The sequence below is a fragment of the Mus musculus genome, chromosome 7 (assembly GCF_000001635.26).
Source record: "Mus musculus strain C57BL/6J chromosome 7, GRCm38.p6 C57BL/6J".
NCBI lineage: Eukaryota > Metazoa > Chordata > Mammalia > Rodentia > Muridae > Mus > Mus musculus.
This window is the reverse complement of record NC_000073.6, coordinates 53,883,501-53,893,440: the sequence shown is the minus strand read 5'-3', so window position 1 is coordinate 53,893,440 and position 9,940 is coordinate 53,883,501. Positions and strand designations below refer to the sequence as shown.

General features: G+C 38.9%; 1 non-coding gene across 1 annotated transcript; it reads left to right on the top strand.

The window, feature by feature from the left end:
- The first annotated feature begins 1,551 nt into the window (after nt 1-1,551).
- On the top strand, nt 1,552-1,680 carry Mir6238 (microRNA 6238). Its single transcript, NR_105746.1, has one exon. It is a non-coding gene; the product is annotated as a microRNA 6238 (primary transcript).
- The last annotated feature ends 8,260 nt before the right edge of the window (nt 1,681-9,940 follow it).

Here is a 9,940-nt window from a genome sequence, read left to right as displayed (position 1 = left end):
TTGCTGTTCTATTCAGGAATTTTTCCCCTGTGCCCATATCTTCGAGGCTTTTCCCTACTTTCTCCTCTATAAGTTTCAGTGTCTCTGGTTTTATGTGGAGTTCCTTGATCCACTTAGATTTGACCTTAGTAAAAGGAGATAGGAATGGATTGATTCACATTCTTCTACATGATAACCACCAGTTGTGCCAGCACCATTTGTTGAAAATGCTGTCTTTTTTCCACTGGATGGTTTTAGGTCCCTTGTCAAAGATCAAGTAACCATAGGTGTATGGGTTCATTTGTGGGTCTTCAATTCTATTCCATTGGTCTACTTGCAGATGCTGGCGAGGATGTAGAGAAAGAGGAACAGTCCTCCATTGTTGGTGGGATTGCAAGCTTTTACAATCACTCTGGAAATCAGTCTGTTGGTTCCTCAGAAAATGGGACATAGTATTACTGGAGGATCCCGCAATACCTCTCCTGGGCATATATCCAGAAAATGTTCCAACTGGTAAGAAGGACACATGCTCCACTATGTTCATAGCAGCCTTATTTATAATAGCCAGAAGCAGGAAAGAACCCAGGATACAGAAAATGTGGTACATTTACACAATGGAGTACTACTCATCTATTAAAAAGAATGAATTTATGAAATTCCTAGGCAAATGGATGGACCTGGAGGGCATCATCCTGAGTGAGGTAACCCAATCACAAAAGAACTCACACAATATGTACTCACTGATAAGTGGATATTAGCCCAGAAACTTAGAATACCCAAGATATAAGATAAATTTGTGAAACACATGAAACTCAAGAAGAACGAAGACCAAAGTATGGACACTTTGCCCCTTAGAATTGTGAACAAAACACCCATGGAAGGAGTTACAGAGACACAGTTTAGAGCTGAGACAAAAGGATGGACCATCTAGATATGGCCATATCCGGGATCCATCCCATAATCAGCTTCCAAACGCTGACACCATTGCTTACACTAGGAAGATTTTGCTGGAAGGACCCAGATAGAGCTGTCTCTTGTGAGACTATGCTGGGGCCTAGCAAACACAGAAGTGGATGCTCACAGTCAGCTATTGGATGGATCACAGGGCCCTCATTGGAGGAGCTAGAGAAAGTACCCAAGGAGTTGGGGGGAATCTGCAACCCTATAGGTGGAACAACACTATGAACTAACCATTACCCCCTGGAGCTCATATCTCTAGCTGCTTATGTATCAGAAGATGGCCTAGTTGGCCATCAGTGGAAAGAGAAGCCCATTCGTTGTGCAAACTTTATATGCCTCAGTACAGGGGAACGTCAGGGCCAAGAAGTGGGAGTGGGTGGGTGGGGGAGTGGGTGGGGGAGCGTGTGGTGGACTTTTGGGATAGCACTGGAAATGTAAATGAAATAAATACCTAATTTAAAAAAAAAAGAAAAAAGAAAAAGGCAGATGATCCTGGAAAGTCAAAGGAAAATGGCAGGATATTTGGAGGACAGTTTACAAGCATTTCTAGCACCAACAGCTTGAGATAGAAGAAAAGAGTGTGCCCAAGCACTGAGAATCCCAGCAGCTTCCCTGAACCCCTTAAGCACTCAAGTTATTGCCCTCCTATCTGACCTGAGTGAACTAGGCTATTTCTAAAGACCTTTATTAGTCAGTGGAGGAAATGAAGGGAGCCAAGCCAGGTGTGAAAATATTCCCGATCATTTTCCACTTGTCTATATCAGCCTGACTGAACAGACCGTAAACATATGTCATGACTCCAGATAAAGGTTTCTCTCCAATTAAAAACAAAACAACCCTATGTCAGTAGATTTAACTACACAAGTATGAGTAACCTTAGCAGCACCAGTCTTTGGTTGTGCACACTCAGCCAGATATCTTTAAAATTATTTTAGATATATTCATTCTATGCATGTGAATGTTTCACCCACCTGGAAGTATGGGACATGCACTCCAGTGCCCTTGGGGCCTAGAAGAGGGCATCTGATTCCTTTGAATTGGAGTTGCAATCCTGTGTGCGCTGGAAATACCAGAACCTCTGGAAGAATAATAGTGCTCCTAAGTCCTAACTCGTCAGCCCCCTGAATTAAATACATCAAAGCACAATAACCAATAAAAAGGAATTCCATCTTAGGAAGATAATGAATAGCAATGTCAGTAAAAGTATATTAAATGTTTCATCTTATATGTTAAATAAAACCAATATGTGCTCTATTAATATCACATAGAGATAGTAAATGTTACCAGTGCCATGATCTCATAGTTAGCTTTAGCTGTAAACCTGACACAAACCTAGAGTCAGTTACCTGGAAGGAAGGTGCTGCACCTGAAGGATTATCTTCACTACACATTTCCCTAGTTACTAATTAATGTGTGAGATCCCAGGTGGGTGAGTTCATCCCTAGTCAAGTGGCATTGAGCTGTATAAGAAAACTTGCAGAGCAAACCACAGAGAGCAAGCCAGTAAATACCATCAGTTCACTGTTTCTGCTTCAGTTCCTGCCTCCAGGTTCCTGTCTTAAATTCCTAACATGGTTTCCCCAGGTGATGGACTATAACCTACATGCCAAATAATTTTTTTTCTCTCTCAAGTAGTGTTTGACCAGAATGTTTTATCAAAGCAGCAGAAAGCAAACTAAGATTAATGATAAGAATTATATATATATGGAGAGAGAGAGAGAGAGGTAGAGAGATATGATATGTAGATATATAAATATCTGATATCCCTTAATCTGTATAACATAGAGAATATCCAGAAAATGGGCATTCTTGTAGCAACCCACAATTTTAATCACCAAAATTGGTTTTCTGATGTCAATGTACATTAGAAGACATGGAGTTTCTCAGATGGTTAGCTTGTTCTACATGTGAAGTTTGAAGGCATGTAAGGATTTTTAGTACTCTTTGTCATGAAAGCATATTCCCCAAACTTGTGATGTAGTCTCAAGAAATGAGAAAAAACAGATGACTAAACGTGTTTGTTCTAAACAAACAAACAAACAAGCAAACAAAACAAAACATTGTGGCAATTTGAAATTTAATTATTAATTATAGTTAATATAAACCGTGTAATCCGTATTATGCTTTATTGGGTGTTGTGTCCGGCCAGCAGACCACAACCTGGGTTCTAGCCTGGAAAGGCATTTTGGAAACCTGGAAGAGAAGAGGGGCTAGGTGGCGAGAGAAAAGAATGTAGCCAAGACAGTTACTCTGATCAAGGCTCAAATTTTATTGTTGCGACACTAGTTATGAAGGAAGCGGGAGGGGACCCGATTCCCGCCGAATAATCTCTGGTCCAGTAGAAAGGTGCACGTGTGTGGCTCCGCAGGTTCCAGCAGTGGGCGTGGCAGAACGAATGAGCAGGAAGCTCCACCCCTGAGCAAGCAGGTTTCAGGCTAGGGGAGGGGAGACTACATCTCCTCCCTTTTATTAACAAAATTTAAAAAAAGAAAAAGCTGGCCTGAGGGGGGAAAAATTATCTATGCTCAATAGTTCTGCCTGGAATCTAGGGCTAAAGAAAAAACTTGCTTTCATGGGATTCCTTAACTTTTCTTATGGTAAACTGTATAAGGCTAAGACTGTCCTTTCTTATCTTAGTGAACAACTAACTGAAAAGCCTGGAGCTGTAGGCTCTGACTTTATAATGCTAATTAGTACTTGGTAGGTAACTTTCTAGTTGAATTTTAAGTAGGGCGTTGGAACTCTGGCTAAGTTTGACTGAACAAATGTGAAATACACTATAATAACACTAAGTTGATATTTCTCCGCTTTTTTGGATGATAGGTGGGAAACAGGGAGAAGGAGTTCGACCGGCTCTTGTAGTACAAGGCCAATTGGCTTTTTTATTTGGGTGGGAGGCAGTGAAGGGCTTGCCCTTTCAATAGTACGTCTCCAATCTCTCTCCCCCCTATTGATTAAGTTAAATAAGGCAACGCTTAACTGAGGTGATCAAATGATTTTCTCATCCGTAGATGAGTGGGCTTTTAACCTTGGCTTGGGTGGACATGGACCCGATTCCTCCCGTGGGTATTGATAAGACCCACACATGTGGCTCTGGGTATCTTTTGGGGAGGCGAGGCAGAGCCGGAAAATATTTTTGATTTTTAACCAAAATATGATACCAACCTCTTTTAAACCGGGTTTATCTCACAGGAAACTCAGAAATGGTCAAGCCGGACCTTCCCTTGCAGTACCTCTGCACCAAGCGATGCCCATACTGAATTTGTACAATCACAAACCAGTATGCACAGTTCTGAGTGCTGTGCAGCTCCTAAAGGAGAATTATCAACCTCAGAATTAGCAAAGCCTAAGCAAGAATTATGTCGTTAGTAACACCACGATTTGTGGCTAAAATAGGAGCTGGAAGTTGTTTCTCCTCATCCCTGTTTTTTCCACAGTCTAAGGACACCTTGCAGTAACAGCAAGGGTGAAAAGCCAGAGGTCAGCTAAGGGACTAAGCCTGTCTATCAAAATAAAAACCAATCTTTATTAATATAGAAATATCTACTTTTCTAGCCCTCTTGGTAAACCTAATTTTTAACTCAGACTGAAAGCCACATGCTGGAAATGTCCTTGGAAAGGAGATAACAGCAGCCACCTGTGTGCTCTAGGGGCGCGGGGATGCACATCCGCTGGTCCGCCTCGAGAATGTTGATTTACCTGCTTGAAAGACAAAATCTCCACAGTGAGAAAGTAGGAAAGCAGAACTTCTTTTGGGGAAGTCCAGGTACTTTATTCAAATGCAAATTGTAAAGCTGAGGCTAGTCTCTGGCCTCCTGTCGGGAGCTGGCTCAGAGAGTAGCTTTTTCGGAGCCTGAGTCCTCAAGCTGACTTTTAAGCAAAAGAGGAATTTTAGTCCTCAAGGTGATACTTTAGAAGATTTAGAATCTGTGTTCATCTAACAAATTAATTTATCTGGCAGCCACTGCGCTCTATCTTCATCTCGTGAAAAAACACAAACTGAGTCCCTACCCCAAATTAGAACTGGATCTGGACCCTTCCATTCGTTAGTCAGGGGGTCCTTCTATTTTACCAATGTATTAAGTGACCAATTGCTCTTTAATAGCTTTTTCTACTAGCTGTAAGGCCAGCAATCCTTCTGAGGTTAGGGATCTAGGGGAAGTGGGGGATGTGCTCTGAATTAACTTTGCTAGGTAATTTAGAATATAGGAATCTCTAACATTGGACTGAATATTAGACCAGTCTGAGATTGAGTTAGAATGGCTGGTCACACTGAAGAAAAGAGAAAAATCATTATGACTCTATTAAATGACTAATTTTACTAAGTCTGAATATACAGTCTCTGAATAGTACTATTGCCATAAAGTTAAAAGGCTAGAAGCTAGTCTAAACTGGAAAAATGACAAGTAAGGATGGATCTAAAACATGAATTTAATTTAGTTTTTTAGTCAATTCAATCAGAACATGAGTCAACTTACCTACCAGCTCGTCACACGAATTTACTAATATGCTTCTGCAGCGTTCTGTGGAGAAAACCTGTTTTTCCCTTTTCTAATAAGGTAGCTGTTTTAGGATTAATCTATAAGCCAATAAGTAGATCCCTTTAAGATACTATAAAGCATTTATTAAACTCTTTGACATTAAAATATTAGATTTTGAAAATAAAGGTAAGACTTCAATAGTGTGCATGGGAATGCACTAAATAGTATGCACGGGGATACAATTTTTCTCTTTTTTGTCTTTTAAGAAGTTAAAGTTTTAAAATTTTACAATACCTAAACTTTTGAATTAATAACTAGTTGACAAAATATTTTAAATACATGGCTGTAAAGGGGCAGTGACTAATTGCACTCTTAATCAATTTTCTTAAGGAGCAGTTGTAACTAGAAGGCTTGCAAAGTTATTAAGAGTCACATGAGCATTATTTATTTATTTATTATCTAGAAATATGCATAAGCAATTGTAAATTTGAGAATTAATAGTATCTGAGGGATGAACAATTTAAGCAATTGCGAGCTCAGAGATATGGCATTGACTATTAATATACAAATTAAGGTTTGATTGTTCAGCATTTTAAAACACATCTACAGCACACAACTAGATCATCTGTGCTGGAACAGGGGAAACTGTGTCTTAAGACTTCGCCCCACAGAAGCTAGTTGGGCCCACATGGGCCAATGATTGGCTGGGAGGATGAGAAAAATGACTTTACAATAATGTTTTCTTTTTGGCCAAAGAATTGTTTTGGGCACAACCAATTTTTAATTACCAATTAATAACAATTATAAAAGCTTTATTTTTTGTAGAAACTTTTGTAGTAAACTAAAACCCTAAGTAATAAAAGGATATTGTCTCTGAATCTTTTGGGTGAGAGCAAGGATTTAAGGTAAACTTTAAGAAGCATTAGTTAATAAAATACTTTTCACTTAAGAAACAATATACACTGAAAGATTAAAACTCTTGGCTTCTTGTATAGAAGCAGAAACAATAAAAATTTTTCTTACATAATGTAAAGTTACATTAGCCATACCTAGAGGCAAAATTTTCTAGTGATTACAGTTCACTAGAAGCAAAACTCTTTGAATTTAAGCATTATTTTAAACATCTGAATAGATCTGCAACACTGTTAAAAAGAAATTCTCTTGAACACAGGGAAAAAAAAACTTTCTCAGGCACTGTTTGCAAAACAAAAGAAAGGCCACAAGCCGCTCTAGGGCTGCCCAGAGCCCTGCATTGACTCAAACGTAAAATACCTTTTAATCTGAGCATCTTGGCCCTCCTGTAATAAGGACCGATTCTAGAGAAACAATATAACTGTCTACGCCTCTAAATTTTGATACTCTTTCTTAAGATGACTTACAGTTAAAACGTTCTTCACAACTTTAGTGTTGTGAAAAAATTGCCCGTACTACAGTTTCCTGCCAGGCAGCAACTATAACCAAACTGTTTGTCTAATCTATTTACAAAGACAAACATAACTAGATAACTCTGTCACAGTTTTGTATGAAGTGAGCTGTATGAGCGCTCTCATAAGATGATTACTCTTGTAATTATCTTAATTACAGTATACAGGTGAATTAAAGATCTTAAATTTGAAATCAAACTGCAAGCTGCAGTCAATGGAACAATAGCAGTTTTAACCATAATTTTTAAGTTTTTTGTGCAAGGTTAGGATAATACCTGTAACCTTGGGAAAGCAAAACCCAAGTTTAAAACAATTTATTATCTTTAAAATCAATATTAGAAACATTACTATCATATTACGAAGTTTGGATGTCAATTAATACCTATGAATACCTATTAAAGCAAGCTTTAATGCTTTAATAAAGAGACATTGCTTTAAATCTTATTTTAAATTTTACTATTTAGGATACGAACCACATTAATTATTACCTAAACTAGAAATATCTTTAGAGACCCAGCCTCTTGGGCTGCCTTATGCCATGTGTCGGAAGGACTCTAAACTTGAGTTATCAAATTTAACACTAACCATCTGTAGCAATGTAACAATTATTAATCTTAACCAACAACTTATGAGCTGATTGTGAAAACACTCAGAGCACATTACCAATAAAAAAGAACCAAATGAAGCAGTTACATTTAGACCAATCAGAGAATAATAATTTTTGTAGCTACAACCATAAAAATAAAAAACACTTTACCATTGTCAAACACATTAATCATGAACCATTTATTAGCTTTTTTACTCTGAAACTTAGAGGCTGTGCACTCGCCCTTATTTCCTAAAACGAACAGTTTTTCCAGCAGGGTCCCTCTCGCCACGTGTCTGATTCCTGGATGAAACACGTGGCAGCTCTCGGCTTTGCAGATAAAGTTTTTTATACCATCTTTATTATCCAACACAAAACATAGAACATTCATTCATACAGACTGGACACGAACATACATGAATTGAACACGAGAACAGATTGGTGCACCGGACATTAGACAAGACACAAAAGGGAACAGAGTACTCCTGCTATAAGGCCCAGAGAGATATTTCTCTCTGCTTTTTGGGACATTTTCCTCCCTTATGATGCATTTTTTATTAACTGGGGCAATCCGCCTATTCCTTTTAATAAACCCTTTCTTTTCTCACACCTCATGTAGCTTCGGAGAGCTACGGCCTACCGCCTGATACCCAGCTCCTCACTGCTGAACCTAAGTTCAGCGCTCGGGTTTAACGCTGTCTCAGCTTAGCCCATACCTTCTCCGGTATGAATTTCCTTTATCCTTTATTTTATGGAGCTCTGAACCAGCAGCGTCTCTTCCAAAAATCCTTTGCCGTTTCTCAGTCCCGCGTTGGTTCGCCAATTGTTGTGTCCGGCCAGCAGACCACAACCTGGGTTCTAGCCTGGAAAGGCATTTTGGAAATCTGGAAGAGAAGAGGGGCTAGGTGGCGAGAGAAAAGAATGTAGCCAAGACAGTTACTCTGATCAAGGCTCAAATTTTATTGTTGCGACACTAGTTATGAAGGAAGGGGGAGGGGACCCGATTCCCGCCGAATAATCTCTGGTCCAGTAGAAAGGTGCACGTGTGTGGCTCCGCAGGTTCCAGCAGTGGGCGTGGCAGAACGAATGAGCAGGAAGCTCCACCCCTGAGCAAGCAGGTTTCAGGCTAGGGGAGGGGAGACTACAATTGGGTCTGTAATTTGCAGTAATCTATAAGGTCTCTGGGGGAAAGAATGGGCTAAGAAAGATATAGAATGAATTATCCAGAAATTAAATGAGCTTGCGTTAGTCTTACATTCCCACTTCGATAATTTTAATCTCACGCAACTTGAAGTTTCCTGTGCCTTGTTTTGTCTTCAACACATCAGTGACTCTCCATGTGCTCATAGTCTGCAATGAGTCCATTTTTCTCTACTTTTGTTCCTTGTCTCCTGTCCTGGAGATTCTTTTGGCTGTGGAGTAATTAGACATGGTGGAACTGGATTAGTCTCATGTGAGCAGTGAGCTTCTTAGTAATAGGACAGAGAAGCTGAGCGATAAATTATCCCTTCTTTTGTGGTAATGATTTTGAGTCCAAGTACTGAGTAAGGCTTCTCAAGTGCCAAACAAATTATCAGGTTGCCTGCTCATTTCTGGCAGCATCCAGCGGGTAATAAATGCAGTTGTGTTTCCCTTTCCTGCCCACCTCCTCACCCCTAACACTACTTTCTGGTTATGCAAGAGGCAGGCCTAGGTGAGGACCATATAAACTTTTGCCTTAATCACATCTTTTTTTTTCTTTTTTTCCTTCTTTTTTCCTTCCCTCCTTCCTTCCTTCCTTCCTTCCTTCCTTCCTTCCTTCCTTCCTCTCTCTCTCTCTCTCTCTCTCTCTCTCTCTCTCTCTCTCTCTCTCTCTCTCTCTCTCTTTTGAATCAGAGTTAATACATTTTATCCAAAATCCAACTGTGCAATTTTGCAATTAGGCAAAACAAAACAAAAACAAAACAAAAACAAAAACAAAAACAAAAACAAAAACAAAAACCATCACTTTCATAATATTAGTCATGTTCCTTTTTAAAATTTTTAGATTGATTATATTCTCTGTGCATGAGTGTGTTACTCTTATGTTTTCTGGTGCACTACATGCATCCCTTATAATGGAATGCCCAATAGAAGGAGTCACAACATCTGTACTAGAGGTATATATAGTTGTGAGCCACCATTTGTATGCTGAAAATCAAATCTCCATCTTCTTTAAGAACAAGTATTCTAAAGTGCCTCACCATCACTTCAGCCCTGTAACTATATTGCATCATGAGAAAACAATAAAAGTGAACATAAAAAGTGATAAAATTTGGAAACCATCCTGATGCAACCCATGTGCAATTGAAATGTCATAATAAAGTTAAAGACTTGTCACAATTATCAATTGAACTGTTGATGGAACCAAAATGTAACACTATGATATTTTCCAAGAGAAAACAACATATCCATGCTTAAAATTGTGTTATTAACATTTTATCCCACTGACCAACTTTATAAATACAAAAATTTATAAATCAGATGTAATA